The sequence below is a fragment of the Aphelocoma coerulescens genome, chromosome 6 (genome assembly GCF_041296385.1).
Source record: "Aphelocoma coerulescens isolate FSJ_1873_10779 chromosome 6, UR_Acoe_1.0, whole genome shotgun sequence".
NCBI classification, from domain to species: domain Eukaryota; kingdom Metazoa; phylum Chordata; class Aves; order Passeriformes; family Corvidae; genus Aphelocoma; species Aphelocoma coerulescens.
Window position 1 is genome coordinate 8766237 of NC_091020.1, and position 25204 is coordinate 8791440.

General features: G+C 43.1%; 2 long non-coding RNA genes across 6 annotated transcripts in view; one reads left to right on the top strand and one right to left on the bottom strand.

Annotated features, from left to right (window-relative positions):
* LOC138112293 (uncharacterized) overlaps positions 1-25204 on the bottom strand; it is a 90957-nt gene that overhangs the window by 20524 nt on the left and 45229 nt on the right. For all 4 annotated transcript variants that reach the window (XR_011151662.1, XR_011151661.1, XR_011151660.1 and 1 more), the window contains exon 2: positions 719-789. This is a non-coding gene — a long non-coding RNA (uncharacterized lncRNA). The remainder of the gene's footprint in view (positions 1-718; positions 790-25204) is intronic.
* On the top strand, positions 2955-21314 carry LOC138112812 (uncharacterized). 2 transcript variants are annotated; one of them, XR_011151854.1, is made up of 3 exons: positions 2955-3214; positions 14029-14277; positions 21130-21314. It is a non-coding gene; the product is annotated as an uncharacterized lncRNA (long non-coding RNA). The 2 variants fall into 2 exon arrangements; XR_011151855.1 differs by lacking the exon at positions 2955-3214 and adding an exon at positions 6303-6365.

A 25204-nucleotide genomic window follows, 5' to 3' on the forward strand; every position in this document is an offset into this window, starting at 1 on the left:
GATTTGGCACACATCAAGACCCCAAGGAGTAATACCCCCATGGTTTACTGTCTGATGACAGCTCCATCCATCACATCCTATCAGTCTGCCATTGCCTAGAGGTCTCGATTCAATAAAGGCAGTAAAAAGCAGTCTCTGCATTACTGCTGGTAGTGGTGCAAATGGAAAAGATTTCTTTACGTAATCATGTAATTTATGAAAATACTTTTCACTATTTTCTGAAAAGTTCCAAAAGTCAGGAGTTCTGCTCACAAGAACAACTGAACTCACATACTGTTCCCATGGCCAATCCTTACAGACTCCCAGACAGGTAGATTTCTAGCAAGGACTGGATAAGAATTTGCATAGCCAGATTTCAAAACTTATTTTTAAGTACTTTCATGCCAGCAATCAGGGACTGGTTTCCACTCCCTTCCCTTTTCCCACACAAATATGGCTTTGCACCTCAGAGTCCCAGCTATTGTGCTCTAGACCTTGCACTCTGCTCAGCTGCCTGCCTGCTGCAAGTTTTGGAATAAGAGCCACTGAAGAACAGTGAGGAAGGCTCTCCTCCCAGGAGGATTCATGATGGGAGACCTGCACTGCAGGACATCTGAATATATCTGTATCCCAATCAAAACCCAGGCTTAGTTACTGTTATGTTGCAATACTGCAAAACGTAAAAAGAAATAACATATAAAATGTTATACAAGCAAAATAAAGAGAAAAAGAAACTTACCAAAAATACAGAGGCAATATTTATGTGACTCATCATCCCAAAACTGTTTGAATGCCATGCCCACCAGAACCCTAGAAAAATCAAGAAAAATAATATCATTGTGTTTGTTTACCAAACAGTTTAGATTTATTCAGTTACAGGGATTTTTTCCCTTTTCATAAAGAGCACATTAAGGGAGGAGCACATTCACAGTGTGCAACATTCACACTAATAGGGCAAAGGAAGCTACGGTAAATTGATTAGGGAATTCACCATTCAGTGCTTCCCTCAAGTGTTGCATCCATCTTTTACTGATTAATAATGAAGCATTAATGAAAATGTTTCTGTGTCTCCATGCTCCCACCAATTAAATGTGGTACAGAAAAAAAAACATACAGCCTTTGGAAATTTTTATTTGTCTCACTTGCCCGACAAGCAGTAGAGTAATTCTTTACTGGGAATATTGGTAAAACAAGATCTGCATTTAGGGGTTCAGACTGGTAAAGATGGATTCTTAAGCTGACATTTAAGAATCACTGACTCTCAAATACCACATTAGCAATCAAGAAATCAACAGTGTTTAGAAGAAATATAATTAGCTCGGCATGCTCTGCTTGAAACAAATACTGTAGCTATCAGCTGCACCAAGCGCCAGAAGAAAAGAAATGGGGAATTTGTTTTCCATTGTAATACATTATATTTTACTTTATTAAAGCCATAAGAGCTTGAGACATTAATATTTCTGAGAAACTGCTGGAGCCAGCTTAGATCAGGGTGGATTTTTCTCCATTAGCTGAGCGAATTCTGGGAAAGCAATCTGTCTTCTTCTTGCTTGGTCTGTACTAAATGCATTGCCATGACACTGGGCGAGACAGCCAGGCAGGATGTATGCGAGGTTATTAACGTGTTTTCATTTCATTTATGTACAGAAGTTACTGAGATTGTGTTTGAGATGTAATTGCATTAGGCTTTATCTAAATTGACCTTCTTATTCTAGACTTAAGTGGGGAGGATGTCAAGCAAACAGGCCATGAAAGGCAGTGCTGCTGGGTACAGATGTACAGCTTACAGGTAGGGAGAGAGGAGAAATTGGAATCAAAGTAGTAAATATTCACTCAAAGCCAGTCAACACTGGAAGGGCTTTAAACTGACTGCTGCTTTGAAACTTGTTTGTGTGTATGGTGGTCTCAGACCATTGCAGGGTTGAAAGCTGCCACCCTTCCTGGATTTCTTAGCAAAGAAGGTGTGGATTAAATCCTAAATGTGTTTGGGAATTGAACTGTACACACAAAGCTGATGGCTCCAGTACATAATATAGGATGACCATTAGCTCCTACTGTGCCTCTTCTCCAAGCAAAAAGGGGCTTTCAGTTCCTCACTGTCTATCACTTTAGCACTTCTCACAAGTACCTTTTGTGCATTTGGAATTGGAGAAGGAGCTGAAGCATGAAATCACACTTCCTTAACTTGCTCAATGCCAGCACCACACTTTTCTCATCAGGGAATAAGAAGGAAGTAACACCCTTCATGGCCTTGGACCTCCCCAGCACTAAAGGCTCTGTCCCTGCCAAAACCACAGGGTGCAGTAACCCAGGGAAACAGGTCACCCATCACTTGCTGACAAAGCACCACTTCAGCCAACAGGTACCAAGAGAGTGAGAAGTCTGTTGATAAAAATTTCATAGAGCCAGAGACTGACAAAGAGTTTTCTAAAATAAGCAAGAAATTTGAAAAGCACTGGGTTGGAGAAGAATGACAGAAACAGGAAATGTGCATTTTTAGGAGGAGGGCAGGGACACAAGTTGCAGTGAGTGCTGTGGTGCTCTTAGACTGAGAGCCAGTGTGCCTAGGTGCCCTGGTCAGATAAATAGCAATGCATTAGTTTTAAAACTCTGCTCTGAAATGTCACCTTCATCTCCATTGATCTCTATTACCAAACAGGTCCTTCACTGTCACTTGTGACAAAAAGCATTAGTCAATGAAAAGCTCTAAATAACTTGAGGAAGACAAGAAAGCTCTTCTCTCTTAGCCACACAAAATAACATTAGAAAAAAAAGGGCTGAGAAAGTAGGGCATTGAAAAAAAGCATCTCTTACTGAAACTAAAAATTGAAATATTCTATTCTAATCCTGTCACATTTATCAAAAATATTTGGTGGTAGGGTTATTTTTTTCTCCTCTAGAAAGGATGTTTCTGTCAATGAGGAAATAGCCTAGTGAAATGTTCTTAATATTTAATCCCCACACTACACCAACTGCTACACCAACCAGGACAGCTGGTGCCACAGATCTACTGCAAGACTGAAAGTTCCCCAAGATGTCCCAAGGCTGAAGTTGCATTTGAACCACTGAATGATCTCCACCAAACCACTGAGAAAGAACTGGTGGCTGGCAGACGGCGACAACCCAGGCGACTTCAGCAGCCTCTTCACACCAGGTGTCCTCCATCCCCTCTTACTGAAACACAAGCACCACACTCCCTGGCATCTCTGCTGCTGCAGGACAAGATATTCCCCTGGTGAGTAACCAGCAGGATGTGCTGTTCCTCTGTGTGCTCATGAGCACACCCTTGATTTTAGGATAGGCAGCTCTCTGGCTTGTGCCACAAGCTGTATGTGCTTCCCCACTTCAAACCCGAGCCTGCATCCACCACTCATGGAACAGACAAAACTTGTATTTTGGGTGAGACCAGGTCAAAGGCTTGCTCACAAATCACATCCTGGAGCTCTGAGCTTGGGAAATGTATCAGCAGTGTTTAAGCACAGCTGCTTACGGTAGGGGAGAGGGCACTGTTTAAATTTATCCCAATTGCAAAATGAGCACTCTGTTTTCCTGCCCTAACAGTCTATTGCAATATTTGTTCCCTGAGCAACAGACTTGGTGCTCAAGATAGGCAGTTTTGCTACCTGTACTTGGTGTTCAGTCCAACAAACAGTGTCAGCAGAACCAGGGTGGGTCAGTTGTGATGTCCAAGCACTTTTGTCCATTGGCCTGCAGTCAGCCTCCCCTGGGCTGTGCTCCTCCAGCCACGTTAGCTGTGGAGTACTTGCCTGCCATAGTGCCGACCATGCCACCGTTTGGGGGGCATGCAAAGTAAAAACTTGGTTTTAGCAGAGCAGTTGTCCATCAGGAATAAAACAGGTGGGTTTAGGCAATGATTTAGAAAGCTGGTTGCACCAATTCCTATGATCAGTTTGGACAAGCACAGCTACATAGGAAAAAAGAAAAAACCAACCAACAGAAAAACCACAACCAGTTTTGGAGATGTTTTTGTCATTGCTTCAGGACTGAGAGCAATGGCCCTGCTGTAACCACTAACATATCCATGAACTGCCATCATATCCATCTGTCAGAGCTTGGTGTTTCAGAAGCTGTCACTAGAGAGGAGTTTCCAGAGAATTTATGTTTCTCTATTCTTCCCTTAAATCTTAAACCAAAGGCAGACGAAGGTGGCTGTAAATCCCCCTGGTGCTGTCCACTCAGAGGGACATCTCCACAGAGCTGAAGGCTGAGGCACAGTTCAGAGCAATCCTTTCTGTGACACAGCCCCGAGACTGATTTGCTCTGCTGACACATCCTTCATAGCAGAGAAGATAAATGGAAGCAAGAAGAAGATGTTATGAGGGAGGGGGTGCATGTGCTGGCTCCACATTGCCCAGCAGGATACAAAGGGAAGGTCTGGGCTCTCTGAGGTCTCCCCAGAGTCACCACCCTGCCCTACAGCTTTTCTTAGATCATGCCTGTACCCCTATACTCTGCAGCATAAATGTTGAACTACAGCTTTTGTTCCTTGTTTTCCATAAATATTGCAGTAATTAGCCGAATTTAATTACAGTTATCATAAAATAACAAGCATTAATCAGATTCTAGGAGCAGCTGTATTTTGCTCTTTTGAAAGCAAGAAACTATTTTAAAACTGTTTCATTAAAAGCATAAAATTATTTTAAAATCAAAGCAAAAAGCATTCTATATATAGAGTGGCATTATCCCAATGCACACAAACACCTCAAAATAATAATAAAAAGGCCATCTTGATAGGATGATGTTGCATTAAGGACCTTGTACAGGGGCAAAATCTAAAGTAACATTTAGCTGGATAGTGCACTGGACCTAAAAGAGACACAGAGAGAACAACATAAAATACAACAGTTTTCTCATCTTTACTATTTAGGCTGCTGACATGTACTTTCTGTAGAGATGCCCATCTAATTACAGAATCATGAGGTTCTTTAAATGTGCATAAATTGCTCTAATTCACACTTCAGTTCCTCCTTTGCATTGCAAGAAACGTGTCAGTGCAATGCAGATCAAGCCCTTTATAGATAAAAAGCAGTTTGCTTTTGAGATCCTCTGCTCATTAGCTTTCCGTTTTCCCTCCTCCTCGTGTAATGTGGGATCCATCTGGGATCAGACATAAAAGAGCAGAAGTGCTGTGGGAGGTTCCTACCTGCAGGCCACTGAGGACAGTGGGCAGGACAAGGTGTCTCCAGGGAGTTTCTGGGAAGTGCCTGCACATGATCACACTCGGCATGGTTTGTTGCCTGTCTCCTGCACATCTTCAGGGTTCTGAACCCGTGGGATTCTCCTGGGAGGTTTTTGTGTGCGTAAAACTACAGATGTGTGAATGAGTCCTGATTTAGGCTCAAAATTAAGACACCACAAACTGCACAGCATGTGGAGCATCAGCTACTCATTGTTATTCACAGGAATTAGGATTTAGATCCCATTTTTGTCTTCTGAAACTGATTATCTCATCTTACATGAGCACCTCTTCTAAGCTGAAGGTGCTGTTGTTAGGATACAACTATTGCTACTTATGATTAGAAAATGTACCAGACATTGCAGCAATTCCAGAAAGGTCTATAATGTCATGCAGTGACCTGGGCAGCTGCACCACAGGCAGAGGGAACACGTGGTTACTGCACCCCACACATCACCATACGTGGGAGCAGAGAGTGCCCCTCACTCGCGGGACAAACCCCACGAGCACAACAGCCCGCAGGACTTCTCACTATGCACACACAGGACAGTCCCACCCGTCTGCTCGTCCACAGGACTTGCAGAAGCACTTTAACAACTGCTTCATTCCCCTCCAAGCTGAAGTGTCCTATAAAATGTGTCAAGGCAGGGTGGCAGTGCTTTACGGACAGGCAGTCCGGGGCACGAGGCCAAGGTAAGTTACAGCTTTGCATAACTCTCAAGTTGTAAAACAGCTTACACAGATTGCTATTTTAACTCTGGTACTTTTGACTCTCCTCCTGCCTTTGAAACCAATCCTGCTGCTTTCTAGAGCTTCTCAGGAGAAGCACCCCAAGTTGTAACATATTTCATAAGTGCAGAGATATTAAAATGTGAAGTATCAAGTCTCTTCTTATCCCAGATGAAGAGGCTTCCTGTGATTCTTCACTACAATGACACAGAAAGAGAAATACTTATCATTATCAGACGAATACCTGGAAGCAACATAAGCAATATAAACTCCCTTCTCCCCCTTCCAAGTTAGAAGTCAAAGTTTAAATCATACTTTAGGAGCTCATATAATATATTTATTCCTCCAGGCAACACACTTGCATTAACAGTTTTCCATTTCTAGCTCCTGACACACTGTGGAGAGCACTTTGCACTGGTTATTTCCTCCCTTGCTTGACAAATGAGCCCACCCCTTAAAGGTAAGTTTGAGACATAGTCCTGTCTTCCCAAAATCCAGTTATTAGCTTCTATATGTACTTCTGAGAGAATACTAAACATCACAAATACTTGCTGGGGACACAGGTGGCTTTGACAAGTAACAGAAAGTACATGCAACAAAACCTACACAGATTTGGGGGTTGGGACTAGGTGATGGTCAAGGTCCCTTCCAACCCAAGCCATTCTATGATTCCAGGATTCCATTCCATGATTCCACCAGGGAACCTGCCTGCATTGAATCCCGTTTACACAGGGAAAGGAAAGGGGATGTTAAATATCTCTGACTTCAAAGGCAAGAAGGAAAGGGCGTATGCACACCCTTATACACACACACACACAGACACACACATACATATATAGCCATCCTATATACACACACCAACAGCCTCCTCCACACTGTGTTCCCCTCTCTTGCCACAAACAGACCCCTGCCTTCCTTCATTTCCATCATAGGAAACTTGATCCAGGGCCCAGTCCAAAGTCTTCAGAGCCTGAAAAGTTTAGACAAGTGTAATGGTGAGGGCGAGATGCTAAAGGAGAACTACCCAAAAATACACCTGCCTTCTGATGCAAGTCCCACTGCCTCCTGTTTTTCTTGGATGACTCCCCATGCAAATTCGCACGAGCAAAGCCTTATTTAGCAATTAGATAAATCCCAATTGTCGCTGCAGGAAAACAAAATGGTTGATTGAAGCAACTCCTCTGAATTCTAAAAACAGTGCCTGGGACTTTGATTTTAAAATGTCCTGTGGTAGGTAAACAGAGAGATGGAATAGGTCCTTGGATGAATGAGTGCTGACAGCCTTAAAAAAAAAAAAAGAAAAAAAGAGAAAGTAAAAATCAAGCTTTGGTTTTGGAGCCTGCTGTGCAGCGGAACATTAACCTACTTTGAGCAAAGTTTGCTAACCAAGCAGCAGAGAAAGCAAGCAGGGCATGCTAAGGGGAGCTGCATGGAACTCCTTTCTTGTGCCTTCAGAGCTGCAAGGCCTGAACACAAGAAGAAAAACCCAACTGAAAATCTGGCTGCCATCCAAAAGTTTAAAGCCTTTGAAAGAACCCTGTGGTGAAAATGAAGGGACTTAACATTTTGGTGTTTCCCCATCTGTTTGGAAAAAGGAAAAGGCTGACTTTGATTAGATTTAGTGGTCAAAAATTGAGAAGTTTTATGTGTGTGTGAATTTGGTAGTGGTGACTGTAGAAATCTCCCCCAGGTTGTTTGCAGGGGCTCACATACCAGTTTGTCTCTATGATGAGATACAAAAAATCATTACTTATTGAAATGTGTAATCCCTGCTAAGAATGGCACTGGTGACATTTCCATCTCCTTCAGAGCACTACTGACATTTCCTAACTATTGGAAGGGATAAATAACTATGGACCCCAAAAGGTGCTGAACATTTTTATCGTGACAAAAGAAAAGCATTGGGCTGTAAAGTGGGAAATAGTTTTTAAGATATCATTTTCCTGGAAAAAATTGCTTTCTTTTATGGATTATTTTTTACAACTCTATAATAAAGGCTTCAAAAAAGGACTTTCCAACTGCATATGAAAAAACCTTATATGCCCCTCTAACACAACTCCATTGACTTTTCACTTGTAGCTTGCCTCTTCATGCTAATTATCATGTGCCCTTTAATTATGGGAACAAATTCTTGCAGGGGATGCAATTAAAGATGTAAAAGAGAGTTTCACCCAGGTTTCCTTTTTCCCTCATGGAGTTTCTAAGTTTCCAGCATTTGATTTTTAAGAAAGCTTTTAAGTCTGACTGTGTAGCATCATAGTTTACAGAGCAGGAGTCTCTCTCATATCCCAAATAGCAGCTGATGAATTTCAAAGGCTTCTTTCTGAATAAACATCTAAAAGTCTGGATAGTTATCGAGCTCACCCAGCCTCCTTTTCTCTGGAAAACAGAGAGCTGTGTCTGCAGACACAAATTGTGTCACAGGCTGTCCAGCAGCTGAATCTCAGGCTGCTGATTTTAGACAGGTGAGAATTCACATAAGGAATTTTGATATTTCTATTTCAGAAAACTAGATGTGTGCAGAGCCAGAGAAGACAGAACACCTCTTGGCTTTTACCTATCAACTCTGAAGCCCCTGAAAGGCTTGTTTTGGTTAGGAACAGCAGTCAGATATAGATGCTGATTGCTTTTTATTTAGCCCACTCAACTGAAAGCAAGCTCAAATATTCTGCACTAAGTTTTATCTCTGCTTGAAGCCTAGAAGATGACATTTCTATTTAGTGCATACACAATTTAAAGAAGTGCAGTGATGAAAAGGAACAAAACAAAACTCAGAACTGCAGTGTCCTTTGTAAAAACTCCGCCCTTCTGATTTTTGGCTAAACTGTAAGAAGGAATACAAAAAGGGTTGAGGAGGAACGACAGACCATTAATTATTCTGAAGTCTGAGGTGGAGGAATCAGTGTCATTGCCTGGACAGAGGCTGAAATAACAGTGCAGACTCTGAGTTCTGCATCCTGTCTCCCCAGCAGTCCCTGCTTGGCTATGTGGGAAAACTGAGTTAGTGCTGTCACAAAATCCTTGGCAGGATCTCACCATCTACAGGACAGGGATTTTCTTTTCCTTTTTTTGCCTCCCTCTGACATCTGTGGACTTTACATCTCAAATACCTTGTGGCTTCCTTGGGAGACAAACAAATAAATGCACATTGGGTGCACAGGATGCCTCTGCCTGCAGCGTGTGGTGTCCAGCATTTAAGGACACATTTGGTGGGAGGGTGTGAGGGAAAAAGCTACTTGGTACTTAGTTGCTGGCTGGAGTTAAACCACAAAAACAGTGGACAGTCTTATTTTTCTGCTTATAAAGTGACTGGGATACTAAAAGTACTCAGCTTTTCAGAATTTTTCAAATCATGTGCTGGAAAGGTGCTTTTTGGCAATGGGCTTGCATCCTTCTTTGCACAGCACTCAGCAAAACGTTCCCCAACTCCCTCACTGCAATGACTGGGTGTTTGATGGAGAGAAGTGAATCTTAGACAGAAAAAAAAAAAGTCCTAATGAATGCTGAATGAGCAACACAGTGGTGACTTTAGCAAAAAGCCATACAACCACTGTGAAAAACAATCCAGAATAATGGTGTTTGTGAAATCACTTGTCCAAGTATGGGGAATTGCTCAGAGAGAATCAGACTTTCCCTGGGAACTAAGTTGAATTCCACTTAAGGTTTCCATCTTTAATTGCTACCTCAGGCGTGAATGTTGCCCTGACTTAGGAGAGCACTGCAAGCACCAAAACCAAATCTGAACAGAAATTTCAAACACTTAAAGGTTTCTTTTCGCCTTTTTTCAGAATGGACCTCTCTTTTTGAATCTGAATATCTTTCCAGGGGTAAAAAAAAAAAAAAAAAAAAAAAAATTAATTTGTGGTGATTCTCATAAGATAATGTTTAACAAAAGTGATTAAAAATGAGGGGAGAAGATGGGGAGGTTTTTGAAATGTTTAAAGGAAAACTCTTTTTCAAACACAACTGAATAGGAAGAGAAACAACAGGGAGGCAGGAAGATATAAGGACAAAAGCTCTGGTCTGTTCAATTTTTGTGCGAGGTTGTAATTATTCTGTTGTATGTGGGAAGAACAATGGGACACGGGGGAACTACACAGATAAATCCTGCAACTTTCCTCTCTGCAGGGAGGAGCTGCTGCAGCCAGGAGCACATTTGCAGGGGTGCACAAGTTTATCACCCCAGTTATCCTAGAAGCCTATCACCAAGGGACAAAGCAGAAGTTGCTCCCTGCTGGAATTTCCCTAAGGAAGGGTGTGCAGGGTTTGCAGTGCAGACCAGGAGCTCGAGGTCAGGGGGAGATGTGCTGCACCACAGGTGCACTCCTCGGAGCTCAGGAGCCAAGGACGGAGGCGGGCTCTAAGCCATCATCCCCATTTTCATGTGATCTCTAGCTGATATTTTAAAAGAAAATGACTTCTGGCCTCACCAACAGAGAACTCAAACTCAAATTACACAAAGTTGGGTTCACCCATCGAGGGCATACAGATCTGAAATTTTTCCCTCCTTGTCCTTGAAAATTAATCTGACTCTGCTCTCTGCTCAGCATCCTGGAAATGCCTTGCTCATACAGAGGCTTCATGAAAGATCAGGAATGATGCCAGCAGTTTCTCTCTAAGCAGCAATTCTCCAGGCTTTGCAAATCACTTCCAGAGGAGGTTTTCCTATCTGAATTCCAGGGCCCAGAGCAGCACCAACAATTAAGTTGCTGCTGTGCTCCCCAAGGACTCACTGTGCAGGGGACAGTGATCATCACCCGTGGGCTGCTGCTAAACATATTTTGGTTTTTTTACACCTGTGTCCATCCTTCCTGCTGAGCTACAAGGTGAAGGTCCAAAGCACAGCTTGTATGGAGGTGCCAGGAATGGGATTCCTTCTCCATACACTTCCCCAGGGCTTGGGGAAAGAGCAAGCTGTAGTGCTGCCTCACTCCCGCCTCACTGAGTGGTTTGGGGAAGCCAGAGGACACTTTTAATGAGGGAATCAAGGGAGTTACTTTTATTCTTTATGATCTTTATTTAATGATTTAGCTTCAGAGTAATGGAAGATGGGTGGCTTGGGAAGGTAAGTTGTGGCTGGGAAAGACATCGGAAAGGGAGCAAATATGCTGTAGGCATCAAAACCCCCAGAATTAATTAGACCAATAAGTTCATGGTACAAGCCAGTTTAGACTTAATGAAATGGGAAATCAAAAAGAAAAACCAAACAAACAAAAAAATCAAAGTTTTATTGAATCTGATGCTTTCCCATCACTGAATTTTTGGGGAATTTTTTTTTTTTTTTTTAATTGACAGAAAACCATTCAATTAGAAAATTATCATCTTGAGCAGCAAGAAAAAGTTTTCAAGTGATGCAAAGTCTGGTTAATTCATTGCTTTAAAATAGCTTTCTAAACCACAAAAAGTGATTTGGATTTTTTCCAGTGTAATCTCTACTGCTAGGGTTCATCTAAAAATACATGCTTTAGTTTTCCAGTTAAATAGAAACCTATATGGGAGAAATGTGGGAGGTGAAGGAGGGGTTATTGCAAATAATTCTGGGGTAAAGACTGGCACGTGTTACAGCTCTCCCATGTGTTTTGTATGTTATGTTCTGGATCAGAAGCAACAGTCAGAAAACCTACCAGCACAGTAGCTTTTAATTAGATCAGAAGAAATATAATTCTTCTCCTTTTGTAAACAGCATATTGGGCTCCTTTCCACCATTTAATTTTATCTAAGAAGACAGCACCACAGTATTTTCAGATGTCTACACACACGTGCCAACATCTCAGAAGTTCTTTCAATTTCTGATTAAGTGAATAGATTTTATTTTCAAATATTACTGTTCCATTAACAATGCTTGAGTTTAAAAACAGTGTTTCTAAAAGACTCAGCTTTACTTTCACAGCAGGAATGAATAGAAACGACCTTTAGAAGTTGAAAGTTGAAGGGAATGTGTCAAGTTTCAGTCTGAGGATTTAACCCCTCTCATTTCTCCTGTCTCCCCACTGAGAGGAAGTCCCACCTCACAAAGCATGGTGAAGTGCTTTCAGCCTGGCAAATAGAGGATGCAGAAGAGTGAGACACCAGTGGGGGTGGATTTATGTCTTTCAGAGGTCATGTCAGGCTAATGACAGCCTGTGATTGATTTCTGAGGTCCTTTTACCACAGGGGCCAGCAATTGTAACTTGCACCATACCTGTGCTCATGACAACAACTGGCAATAAGTAGTGTTTATTTTACATACTCTAACACTACTAGATAATGGTTGGCAGTTCAACTGCACAGCCCTACATTACACAAATGCTTTAGCATAAAGTATACAACAAAATCACCCATAGGAAATAGCACAAAATGCAATGAACCTGGTAAATTCATAACCTGAAGCTGTTTGAAAGCTGACATGGTTGAAATAGCACATTTTTTTTACTATAAGGGTGAATCTACTTTCAGTTTGGGAAAAGGGATATTTTGTGGGTTTTTCCCCAAAAAAACTCACAGGAGTAGGAAGTCAGAAAATGACCAGCTAAGTTGCCAAGCCCTGTTGCAGCACATTTATTGATCACCCTGCTGCACACACATTTTGTTTTGATTCTGGCCATGCTGGGTTTACAGTGTTATTCACTTCTGTACAAGTTTCTGAAATGGATGCAGGGCTTTATGGGCCAAATTGACTCAGGCTTTGCATGAGTGTTCCTGCTGATTCCAGTGGCACTGGCCCAGCTTCTCCAGGGTCTCCACACCCAGTGGAGTTCACAGCTTACCTTGAACTCCACTGGCAAAGCTCCCAGTGCATTTCCCATCCCCATCCACCTCATCTCCACGGCACTAGCATCGCAGCAGGAGTTCTCTGTTGCACAGCTTTTTGAGTTTTAGCAACGAATCCTAAGCTGCTGTAGGTATGTTAATGCATGAATAGAATAGAAACATTTGATTTTGTCATCAATCACCCTGTTTATATGTTGATGTAGGGGAACAAAACCACATACTTATTGCTCAGTAATAAGCATCACTGAATCATAATGTTACTGATACCTGATGTTTAATTCGGTCCTTTCAAAGGCTGTTTGTTTCAAGTCTTTGTACATTGATGACTGTTTATGCTTAAGGATATGAGAGTGACAAACTATGGCAGAATGAGTGCTGGAAATCCACTGGGATAATAATGAATGATCAGTTACTATGTGGTTGTGAGGGATTTGTTGAACTCTTCAACTACTCTGAGGCATGCACCACGATGTAGACCTCAATTTACATTCACCTAAGTACAATGACTATTAAATTTTCCTGTACATAGAACCTCCCTCTCCTTCCTTCTCAGGACATAAATGAACATGCACTCCTCTCTGAATAGAAGTTCTTACCTAAAATAGCTTTCACAGTAGTGACCGAGCTGAGCTACAAGTTAATGTGCAAACTACTATTCTTGAACAATCCAGATTTTTCTCTGAATTTAAAACCAATTTTGCTTCATAAATTACATGAAAGATAACGTTTCTACAGTGTAATGTATCATGAAAGTAGATTTAATGTACTGCTCACAGAAGTTACGGCAGTGGCTATAAGGGTCTGAACACTGGGTAGCACAGGAGTTACATGAGGCAGAGGATGCTCAGCTCTGACAAGGTCTGCCCGGCTGCGGTTTTTGCAGCTTCCAAGAGTCACAAAAAGAATCACAGAATCATAGGCTAAGTCACATTGGAAGAGGCCTTTAAAGCTCAGCAGCTGCTGATGGAATACAGGTCAGGATCTGCTGCATCAGGATGTCAGAGGGTGCTGTGTCCTAACAGCAGGGAAATCCTTGCGTCAAGGACGCATACTCAGAAGACATGAAATATCCATATTGTGCTAAATAAATTAATTGTGATGGGATCTATTATAGTGAATAGCAAATTAATTAATAATAGAGATGCCTGAAATGCAGCAAAGTGTTACTGAGCTGGGGAGCCTTTCACTGGAGGGAGCAGTTAATGGAAAAGTCATGTAATGGTAGAAAGAACTTAGTTACAGGCTACAGTCACGGCTTGTCTCTGATGATAATAATAAGATTAAGTGTCAGAATCCTACAACTACGATTGATTTTTTTTTTTTCCCCCAACAGAAAGAAGGTAGAAAAATGCAGTTTCTCATTTCTCTTCCAGGTTGGTCCATTACACCAAGAGGAAACCAAGCTTGCGTGTCAAGGGGAAGGGTCAGCTCTTTTCTCTGCTTGAGCCAGCAAGCAGGAGCAGCAGCAAGCAGCAGTGGCAGTGCTCTCACCATGCCTGACTCATGCAGTAATGAATGTGGTGTGTCACTTTTGGAGACTGCACAGTTGACAACCCTGCCTGCAGCTCTGGCTGCTCCTCAAAGCACAGCGAAGGTCACAGTCAGCGACTTCCCGATTCCAGGTCACTGTTGCGCAGAAAGCTCCCCTCCAGCAGTATATGCATTTCACACCTAGCTGCTCCTTTTGTCAAGCTGTCATATTTAATTAAAATGCTGACAGCCTTTGAGGATCTCTACAATGTGCAAAAAATACATAAGATCAACACTTCACACTTCTACCAGCAACTATTTTCTTCCAACAGTAATTTAATTTGCTACCTCTGCTTCTGAGGTTTTTAAATTATTTTTTCCTTTTGCTGTTCTTCATGAAAGGCAGAAAAAGAGCCTTCTAATCAGTGCCTTGGACTCCATTGTGCTGGTCTGCTCTCAGCCAGGATGTTCTCCACCCAGAGAAACTCTCCTGCTGCCCTCACCATTAAATTTCTGCAGAGCTTGGGGTGCTGAGAGGAAAGTTCTCACTTTGCACTCTCTCTCCAGCTCCCCGATCAAAGAAGGATTCTCTTTCGAACCCACAAGTTCTTTACTTGGCACTAAATCCATAGGTGGTTAAGGCATTTGACTCTCTTTGAGGTCTCCAAAAGCCTTAATCCACTTCTGTGGTATTAATTCAAGTGCTTGGTTTCCTGACACTGTTCTTTGGGCTGAACCATGAGGTCATGACTTCACCATGTGTAATCACAGACAAACCCTTTCACATCTCTTTCCACCAGGCACCATAAACCCTCAAATTCATTATCTATTTTATATGACGTTATATATCAACTAATTATCATCTCTCTTTTTGTTTTTTTAAATACAGCAATAAGGTGCTGTTGTAATTACAAATAATTTACGAGAGCTAGAATTTCTCTTTTCTTTCAAGGAGGTCTAGGAGATATTAATCTTTACCAGCACAGGGCTATCAGCACCGTAATTTTATGCTTGTCCCTGTCCCTGCATTAGCTCGTGCTTTGTTTTGGCCATTTATGCATAGCTATGGGGACTAATGACACCTTGTGATGTTGGTCCCAGTGGCACCAGATGCTCTACCTCAATAATTTCTATTAAAGCCACCTCTGACCATGCAGACAGACAGACCAGGCAGGCTGAGAGGAGGAAAGCTCTAATCCTTAACACAAGCCTGCTGTAACACAAGAAACCAGAGACAGCATCTGAAACAGGCCTGATCCTTGTGAGCTCCAGTCCAAGTCCATCTACCCCTCCATTTCCTGCATCCTCTCATCCATATGCAAACTTGTCCAAGCTTAGCTTGCTCAGGCCAGCAGCCTGGCTGCTGTCACAATCCGCTAATACAAGCGAGGGTCGTGATGGTTCATTTATAGATCTCAGAGTGCAAAAGGACACAAGGGATCTCAGTTTTAATCAAAACAGTGCACCTTTATTAAGTGCCCACAACACAGTAATGCGATAGAGGAGAGAGAGAGAGAGATAAAGAGAGAGAGAGATAAAGAAAAACAAACTAAAAGAGTAGAGAGGAAGAAAGGGGGGGGTAATAGCTAATAGCTACCAACGGATGAGATGAAGTCCTTGTGGTCTCCTGCCAATAGATTAATCTTCTTTCCGTGGGGAGATCTCAATCTCAGTTATTTCAGAAAGTCCCTTTATAGTCCTTTTCAGAAGTGAGGGGCAAGTGGCCAAGACCATATCTATGTTTCGTAATAACATTGCAAAACTAGGAGCTAGCACTATCACAGGTACATACCAAGCACGCCTTTCATAGGCAGTGCTGCCTGCCATGGTTTGTGGCCTAGCAGTGTTAGCTGGCATGAGCTTAGCAGTGCTCTCACTTCTGCTTTCTAGCTGGATCTCCACATCTCCCTCCTTTCCCCAAGAGGTGGGGAGATCTACAGGCATTGTTATGAGGCCTGTTGCTTTGGGAAACAGGTACAGGACAGGTGTACAGGACAGGTCATTCCTTTCTGCTTCAGCGCAGTCCTTCCCGCCTGGGCAGCAAGAACAGCGCAGTCCATTGCGACCTGCACTAATTTTCCTCAGGAATGCGTACCAGTTCCCAGTGGGCACACCCGCGGGCAACACTTGGCAGACACCCCACCTCAGCCAGGCCAGGACTGCTGTGCTCAGTCTCTGTCCTTGGTGATGACCATGAGGCAGATGAGGGATCTTCAGACCGTCTCTTACAGCTGCTCACCAGGGTAAACCTATCCCCAAAAATATGACAGAGGGCCTCTAAACTGAAGACAATTCAGGGAGAAAGCACTGAGGAAACAGGAATATTCAGTCCCAGCACCTCCCCCCTCCATGAGGAAGTCAGTAGGAAATCACTCCCTACACTGTGTCTCTGCTGGCAGAAGGGTAAGCATTGCTGCAAAAACAGCCTTCCCATACACTTTGGGAGCTCCTCTGGGAGCAGGTCAGTGCCCAGGCTATAGGATGGGGCAGGTGGGCCCTCTCCTCCAACCTGGTCACCTTCCATTCCATCAGCTCAAACGAGCAACACCTATTCCCAGCCCCAGCTCCTCTGCTCCATTGGAAATCAGGTGGAAATAATTTCTAAAGCTGTTCAAGGGAAACACCTAAAAATGGCCAACATACTCAAAAATAGTATCTTTCAGCAATTCATCTCTATAAAATATGCTCAAGGGAGCATTATGGTAGAAAATGGATTTTGCTTTGCAAATGTAATGATTCATATCATGATTATCTGTGCATTCATCCAGTCACAGCAGAAGAACAATGTCATATTACACATCTGACCAAACACAACTAATCAGTATAGATTGACTAAAAATTGAGATCCTCACAGAGGAGTTTTGTTGTTCTTCTCTTTTCTTCCAACTCAATGTGTATAGTTACATAAATGTAGTACAAGACACCAAATTGGTAAAGAAAATTATGTTTTTCTATGAAGTCTAAAGTAGAAAATCTGTATAAATTACTCATTTTGATTGAAATACTCCTCAGGTGTTAGAGCTACTTATTCTATAAATGCATCTAAAATATATGTATATTTATATAGACTAAGTAAAATGAAACTGGCTGAAAGGTCTAAAACTCAGGAGGATTTACTTCAAAAATTATTTATATCTGTTAATTTAGAATATGAAATATCATTCAAAAACTCAAATTGAACTGAAATTCTTTAACACACATGAGGATTATTTAAGGCTCCAGACCCCATTTGCTGATTTCAAAGGCCATGATTTTGTGAAGATGCATGTGCAAAACTTGGTGCAAATACATTCACATTCTTGAAAGAGAAGCTAACAGGAGGTCATTCAAAAGTGAATGAACACACTCAAAAAGGGGAAAAATGATAAAGGAGACAAAGGAATGTGCTTCAGCCCAGTCTGCTTGGAAATACCTCTCTACCTGAAAGTTTTCAGGGGGCTTGTGCCTGCCCAGTTCTGGCTCCTGAGTGGGCTCCTGAGAGTCCCCACGTGCACTTAAGGGTCACAAGAATGTAGGGTGCTTCACCCAGCAGCAGGTCTGCTTAAAGCTGGCTGAGAAGGTACACTCAGAGGCAGATTATTCCCTTGCAGCCTCTGTTCAGAAGCAGCAAAATACTCTGCATTCCTAAAACACAAAATACAGGCCAGTCAGCTCTGCAAAGGCCTGGATCCAACTCTCACTAATGGCTTAAATTGATTGTGATGTAGCTGAAGTTCTACATATGTTAGGAATTAGGAAACACGAAGCTGCCAAGCCCTTTGGTGTCTTGTCAAGCTCCAGGATGCTCGGTGCACAGGCACTGAACAGGCAGGTTTTCCAGATGGCATCTGGGCACCCTCGTCATGGCTACTCCGTGGAGGGAGTCCCTTCACAAAGGCTGCTCCCCGCTGGGGACTTGCAGACTCAGATCCCACCACTTAGAGGCTCAGCAAAGTGCCCCACGTTTCCTAGGAAGGACATTATTTTGCACACCTCCTGGTGTAGACAGCTCCAGAGCTGGTGCCTGTTCTCTGCTGATTTGGCTGCACCTCCAGCCAGCTGCAGGGTGGAGGAGCCCAGTGTCCTCTGCTGTGCTTGTCACATCTGTTTCCTGATTCCCCCAGGAGTTGCCAGGTAATGAAGAGCAAGTTGTTCTCTGTCCTCACAGATTTCTGGCTGGCATCACAGGACTCTGCTGCCTGGCAGAGGTCCTGTCATTGCTGTGAGAGCTGGCAAGTGGCACTGACCCACGATGTCCAGTCCCTGCTCCCAGGGGCTGCACGTTGCCCTCCCCACACCTGCCAGCTGGGCTGCAACGCCCCGAGGCAGAGATGTCCAACCCTTCCTGTTGCAAGCAGAAATCTTGGGCAGTGACAGCTCTGCCTGTAACATCGTTTCCTCAGCTTGGACTGTTCACAGGGATACTGTTCTAGAAAATGTCTGAGAGCCTCATGGGAATCTCTTTGGCCTCTACCATTGGATGGGGACTGCAGGCCAAGAAATAATTAAAACAAAGGATGCACAAGATCTTGGAAAAGGGAGGAAAAGGAGACCTCTAAGTTATTTTATACACTGCCAGAAACTGGATTTCTGGGTGAATCCATTGTTTCCTCAGGTGTTTTTCTTCATTTGTTTTGGGTCTTTTCAATCATTAAAGAGTGTCATAAAATAGTCAAGAACCTCATAACACACAGAACTATACTTTGGCGTGATTCAAGCATGTACTCTTAACTACGATCACATAAAAATACACATCAAAAAGATCAACTTTCAGGAATCTGCTTTTTTATTTTCTTTGTTTTCCTCTTTTCCCTTGAATGTACTGATTGTTCTCAGAATTATCCAAAGTCATTGAGAATCCCAGTGACATGGCAGAAGGAATTGGAAGTGATTCTTACCTAGCACGTGTCAGCTCATTGTTAGCTACCTGCTCTTCAGATGAGCTCGTGTTACTCCCATTTCTCTGTCAAGCCCTGCTTTTTTATCTGCACATCTCAGCAAAAGCCTCTCTTTCCCCTTCTCTCCCACACTGTAGTTCCATCATAAATCTCAGAGTACAATGAAGTGTCACTGTGTTTATCCAGAACCAGCAAGGCAGGAATATATCAGAGCATGCAGAACAGGCTCTTAACTCTTCACTTGTTTATTAAACTGCTTGAAATGCATAGGGAGAACACGTCGATGCTGCTAAGGTTAATGACATTGATTCATAGCAAGAGGGAACCAGCATTTACAGTCAAATGATCCTTAGTAATTGTTGTAATAAAGTCTGCAGATAAGCTCTCAAGGTACCTGGTTACGTACAGCATCTCTCTTCAGCTCAGCTCAGAGGAGGGACAACACATGGGGTCCTCTTAGAGGAGTGGCAGGTGCTGGAGGAGCAGAGGAAATGTCCAGCACACACCTAATTGTCACCAGCCTAAGCCATCATCCTTGCTGTGATACAGGGCAGGGAAAAGCCCATTACTCTCCCCAACAACCCTCTGATGAAGAGATTAGTTCTTGCACCTCCCACACTACAAGAGATGAAGCTGAGGACCAGTGCATGCTCCATTTTCAGTGTGGTTTATAACAGATATATGATGAGGGGAAGGAAAGTTGGCTCCACAGAAACAACCATTCTTTAGAACAGATTTGTGTCGTCAAGCAGCATGTGGGAATTAACAGCACTCACTGTCACTGTTCAGATAATAATGCTGTCCTTTTCTGTAAATGAATATTCTAGCTATGTAGTTGGTGTCAAAAGGATGAGATTTGCCGGATAAATTATTTTTAACCTGCAGCTTCAAATGCAATGCAGACAAAGTTATCACAATTCCCACCAGTGAATGAATGACATCACAGGAGTTGCGTGAGGACAGGTCAGGTACAGGTGAAAGAAGCAGAAGCAGCTTCTTGTCTGATGGTTTAAAGTCAACAGGAGGCTACATTCGGCAGGGGGACTGTTTTAAAATAACAACACCTAAAACTGGGGCTTTTGGTGTCCCTAGCTTTCCTCTCCAGAGATACTCACTGAATCACATGCTGCTTCTACCACAAACTAAGAAAACCACCTGAACTGTTCCTGTCTCAAAGATCACTGCCTTATTTTAGCTGCAATAACAGCTCTGAGTCAGAGATGAGATGAGATTCAAATCTCCTTTGCAGACTCCTCTAAGCTCTGGACTATTAAGTGAAAGGAGAGCAGCTCAGGGCTGCTGTGTGTGACGAGAGCATGCTGTGCTGGCCTGCCCCAGAAAATGCCGTGTTTGCTGCTGAGAGGACTCTGCCATCACAGACAACTCTGTAGCTCAGTACTCAGGCAGTTGTGTGTGTGATGAAACACAGAAACTGAGGCACTTGCTTTTCTGCCAGCAAACTTCCCAAGTGCTTTTAAAGCTGATGTGTTTCCAGGTGAGACATGGGAGAGCATCACCCTGCCAGCAAGTGTGCACCAGCCTGAGTGAAGGGGTTCACTACAACACCAAGTGGCAGCGACTTTGTGTCAGGGTGGGGAAAAATCCCTCATACTCTGACTGCTCTTTGTCCCCTGAAAATTCTGTGGTTTGCTGGGGGTTGTTTCTGTACTTCCTTATCCAACCACCTCCAGATAAGAGCGGCAGTGGTGATACATGGCTGCAATGCACCCTCTGTGTTGGCTTCCATTTAGGTAAGGTAACCACAGACTGGTTGACAGTTCATTTTGTTGGTCTTACTACTTCAACACCAGTTATATTCTGGAGTCACTGTATGTAAATAGTTTTCATCTTTTAAATTTTGAAAGTTATATTTTTCAACTGTTTCCACACAGACTGCTTAGAAAAAAAAATCATCATTTTGCATAGGACACATTAGCGTGACCTTCACTGACATGAAGTCAGATGCACTGTTCTCCTCAGAAATAGAATTTCCCTCAGTATATGTGTTTGGAAGAGATATCAGTGTCACCCTGTTCTGCTCAAAGCCCTAGAAGAAAGAGTGAACCTGTGATAAAAGAAATGCCTTAGTCCCATTTTAGGCTTTAAAATGGCATTTTTTTTTTACAGACGTCCTCTCTGCCTCTGACAACATGAGGAACATCCTTCCTGTGCATTCCTGCATGAGCCAGCCTGGATGTGAAGAACAAACAGGAATTGCTGCTTAATTTCAAGGACAGAAAATGGAATGGGATTTGGACTTCATTTAACCTGCATCTACACACTGTGCTAAAAGAAGATTTGAGCTCTGGCTGAAAGGGAATAATTAGCAATAATTAATTTCTGCTGCAGATCATTAGCAAATTACAACTCCTACGAGTAAATGAAAGGAAAACCATGGTTCATCAAACTCCTAAAATTAGCCCTAACCAAGTCTCTAACACCAAGGATGGCAGCTCTTCCTAAAGGGCTGGAAGGCACAAGAGCCCTCCTGTCCAGCAGCTGCTGGCTGGTTGCAGTCCAGCACACAGAGAGGGCTGTGCTTGAATTCCAGCACACTCATGACATTGATTCCCTGGCACTGGCAGATTGGAGTCAGGGAGTCTCTGAGGCCTTCAGCTATTCAGTTTTCAATACCTGCAACTTTAAACACCATCAGTTGCATTCCTGGTGGTTCCCCTTTTTCTCATTAACAATTTTTCAAAGTTAGAAACTAACTCACTACTGTGGTGGATTATGTTAAAGCCCTCCAGATTTAGAGCTTTATTTGGGAAAATTAGCTGAAACAAGAGTTTCTATTCAATAGGTCTGTAGGATAAATGACCTCAGTTATTTTCTATCTGGTATTAGGGACTTGAGAGTTTTCTTTCAGGCCACAGGAAAGTGATGACGGATATAGTTTATTTCTCTGCATATTCTAACTTCTCTTGACAGATACCACAATTATAATAATAATTTCCTTCATATGTTACTTGGGGAAAACCCCAAAGTAAAAAGATAACTACTGTATAAGCATGAAATAGGTTGTATTATTTGAAATTAAGTACTGCCAGGATGCTAGAAACTTCAGCAGAGGGCTTTACTGCAACCCTCATTTTGCATCATGCCAAGATTCTCTTCAATTAGGAATTCATTAACTGAAACCTGGAGCAGGTCTTTAATAGCCTTGCCCTGCCAACAAAATAAACAGTCCACATTTGAAATCCCTTGAAGAAAAATTGTAAGCCAGAAGTTCGCTGGCTTACAGAAACACGCACATCTCCACATGAGTCATACCTGGAATTTATTACTCATGCTGATTTCACTGAAACTCTTACTGAGGATCTATTAAAATGGATGGGTACTGTTTAATCAGCTCAGCTACAAGCAAGACACTGACTTGTGATGTAGAAAACAGACGGAGCTCCAAGTTTTCTACAGCACAGGCTGTCCCCATTCTTCATTACAGATGTTGCTATGATTAGACTGAAACCCAGGGCTTTAGGCTTTCCTGTGGCTGCTGGAAGCAGGTAGGAAAAGTATTATTTATCTTTAACTGAAATGCGCAGATAAGCAGAACTTCCCGGCCCCATCTTGTGCAGCTTTCTAGACCAGCCATGACCCAAGAGGTGCAGGGATGCCACGGCCCAAAGCCAGCTGGGAGCAGAGAACAACCCCCTGGGACCCCTTTCACTGCTGAATGGGGTGGAATGCTCAGGACAGGGACTCCCCTGCTTCCCTGCAGCAGGACTGCCATCCCGCAGCAAAACAGAATGTTACCCTGAAGCCAGGATCTCTGGTGCATTTAATGGCAATTAGTAAAAACCACAGCAGCATCTCAAAACAAAATTTTCCATATCACCAGCTGTTACCTTTTCAAATGCATTCAGGATAATCTATGTACTGTGCATATATATCAGGAGTTTGAAAGACCGCTAAATTAAGAAATGTAATCTATTTCTGCAGGGCTCAGGTTTTAGCTTCAGGTAGAATGTATTCATGAGTATAGATCTCAACCCAGGAAAGATAACTTGAACTTTTAGCTTGAACTTTAATAATAGTGAAATGCCAGAAAGCACATTTTAGATTCCAGGCTTGCAGATTAAAACACTGTAATCTCTTTACTCCAGCTACTGCACCATTTTATAGCTACTCGTGTATACATTTACAGATACTCAGTATCAATACCTATGTGAACTGTTAAAATAAGTGATTGTTTATGGATATAATCTGCAATCTGAAGTATTTTTGGCTGAATTCCCAGTCTCCTGTACGAAATTCTTTGAGACCGTGGAAAAAAAAAATATTCTATTTCAGGTTTCCCATCTGAAACAAGAGTGAGAAAATAATGGAGATAATGCCTCTTTAGACATTCTTCATCTTACAGAATTACATATAATAAGAGTAACCTCTTTGAGAATGAAGCACTTTTTACAGTATAAATTTGTGCAGAACTAGCAGCCTTGGGGGATCAAGGATAATATTGCAATATAAATGATAATTAATTTATATTTTACTGGGGAGTTTTTACTATAAATATATCCAGAACAGCAGTCAATGGGAGATCATGCTATGAATCCCCAAACCAGATGCAGTTTAGGTAATGTAGGTAGAAATACATGCATTTCTAAATACAAGAAAGCAGCAAATCTGTGTTGCCTATAGTTTTGATGAGCCAACACACATACCTGCTTCTCCAGAGCACCAAGCTCTCTGTGCAGAGCTCCCTGTCAAGGCAGTAGAAATGGGGCTGGTGCAGGACAGGGCTCCCCAGCCACCAGTGCAAGCAGCCCTGCTCCCAGCTCTGCTGAACACAGCCTGAAATTACATGTGCCACCTGCATCTGCACAGGGCACAGGTCCCTAAAAGCTGTTTGAGAATCACAGAATCAACTGAGTTGGAAGGAACTCACAAGGAGCATTGAGTCCAACTCCTGGACCTGCACAGTACCAGTGCCAAGGTTCACACCTTGTGCACAAGAGCATTGCCCAAATGCTTCCTGAACTCAGCCAGCCTTGGAGCTGTGACCACTGCCCTGGGAGCCTGTTCCAGTGCCTGACCACCCTCTGGGTGAAGAACCTTTTCATGATATCCAGCCTCAACCTCCCCTGCCACAACTTCAGGCCATTCCCTCAGCTCCTGTCACTGTCACCACAGAGCAGAGATCAGTGTCTGCCCCTCCTCTTCCCCTCACAAGGAAGTTGTGACTGCAGTGAGGTCTCCCCTCAGTCTCCTCTTCTCCAGGCTGAACAGACCAAGGGGCCTCAGCTGCTCCTCATAGGGCTTCCCCTCAAGGCCCTTCACCACTTTTGTTGCCGTCCTTTGGACACTCTTTAATGCCTTTATACCCTTCCTAAATTGTGGTGCTCCAAAACTGCCCCCAGCACTCGATGTGGGGCTGCCCCAGTGCAGTGCAGAGCAGAGCAGGACAGTCCCCTTCCTTGCCCAGCTGGAGATGCTGTGCCTGATGCACCCCAGGACACGTTGCACTAAAACTGTGCTTTGAAGTCCAGTCCTTTGGCAAGAGCAGTTCTGACCTGCCCCATTGTGTCAGCTCTACCTGGCATAGCATTCTCTCATTTGGGGAGCTGTTTCTCCCTTCTCCTTTATCCCAGCTTTCCAGCTGGTGTCCTCCCCATACCCTCCTTAGGAGCTAGTGAAAGCAGCCTCAGCCCGCAGCAGTGTCCGAGGATCTTCCATTGCCACATTGGCATCATGCCAAAAAAGCCTTTGGAGCATGCTCTGTGCTTTCAGTCACAGATCTGCTTTATGGCTTTTTCTTTCTTTTCTCTCCAGGGGAAATAAAGGAACGAAGAATCTTTAGAAGGACGGCAGCTCCTGAGTGCCCCCAATCAGCTGCGAGGCAGGGAGCACAGACTTAGTGACACCATGCAAAATGCTTAGAAAACCAATAATAATGTGATTGCTGTGAGTGAAGCCAGCAGCCCAAACATCTCCTAACTGATCCTGCCACCCCATGCCATCCCCACTCCTCTGCTGAGCCCAGAACCAGCCGTGGCCCCTGCAGCACTTAAGGACCACGATTAGGACACGCACCTGCCTACCAACCTCCACTTGGTGAGGTTTTTGTGGTGTGGTATCAACATGCACTACACAGCCACAGGCATGGTAGTGCTCTCCTTTCAGCATTTTCCATGGAGACTTTATTTTTCCGTTTTCATGATTACTTATTACTATTATATTGGTTCCTAGAGCAACAAATGTA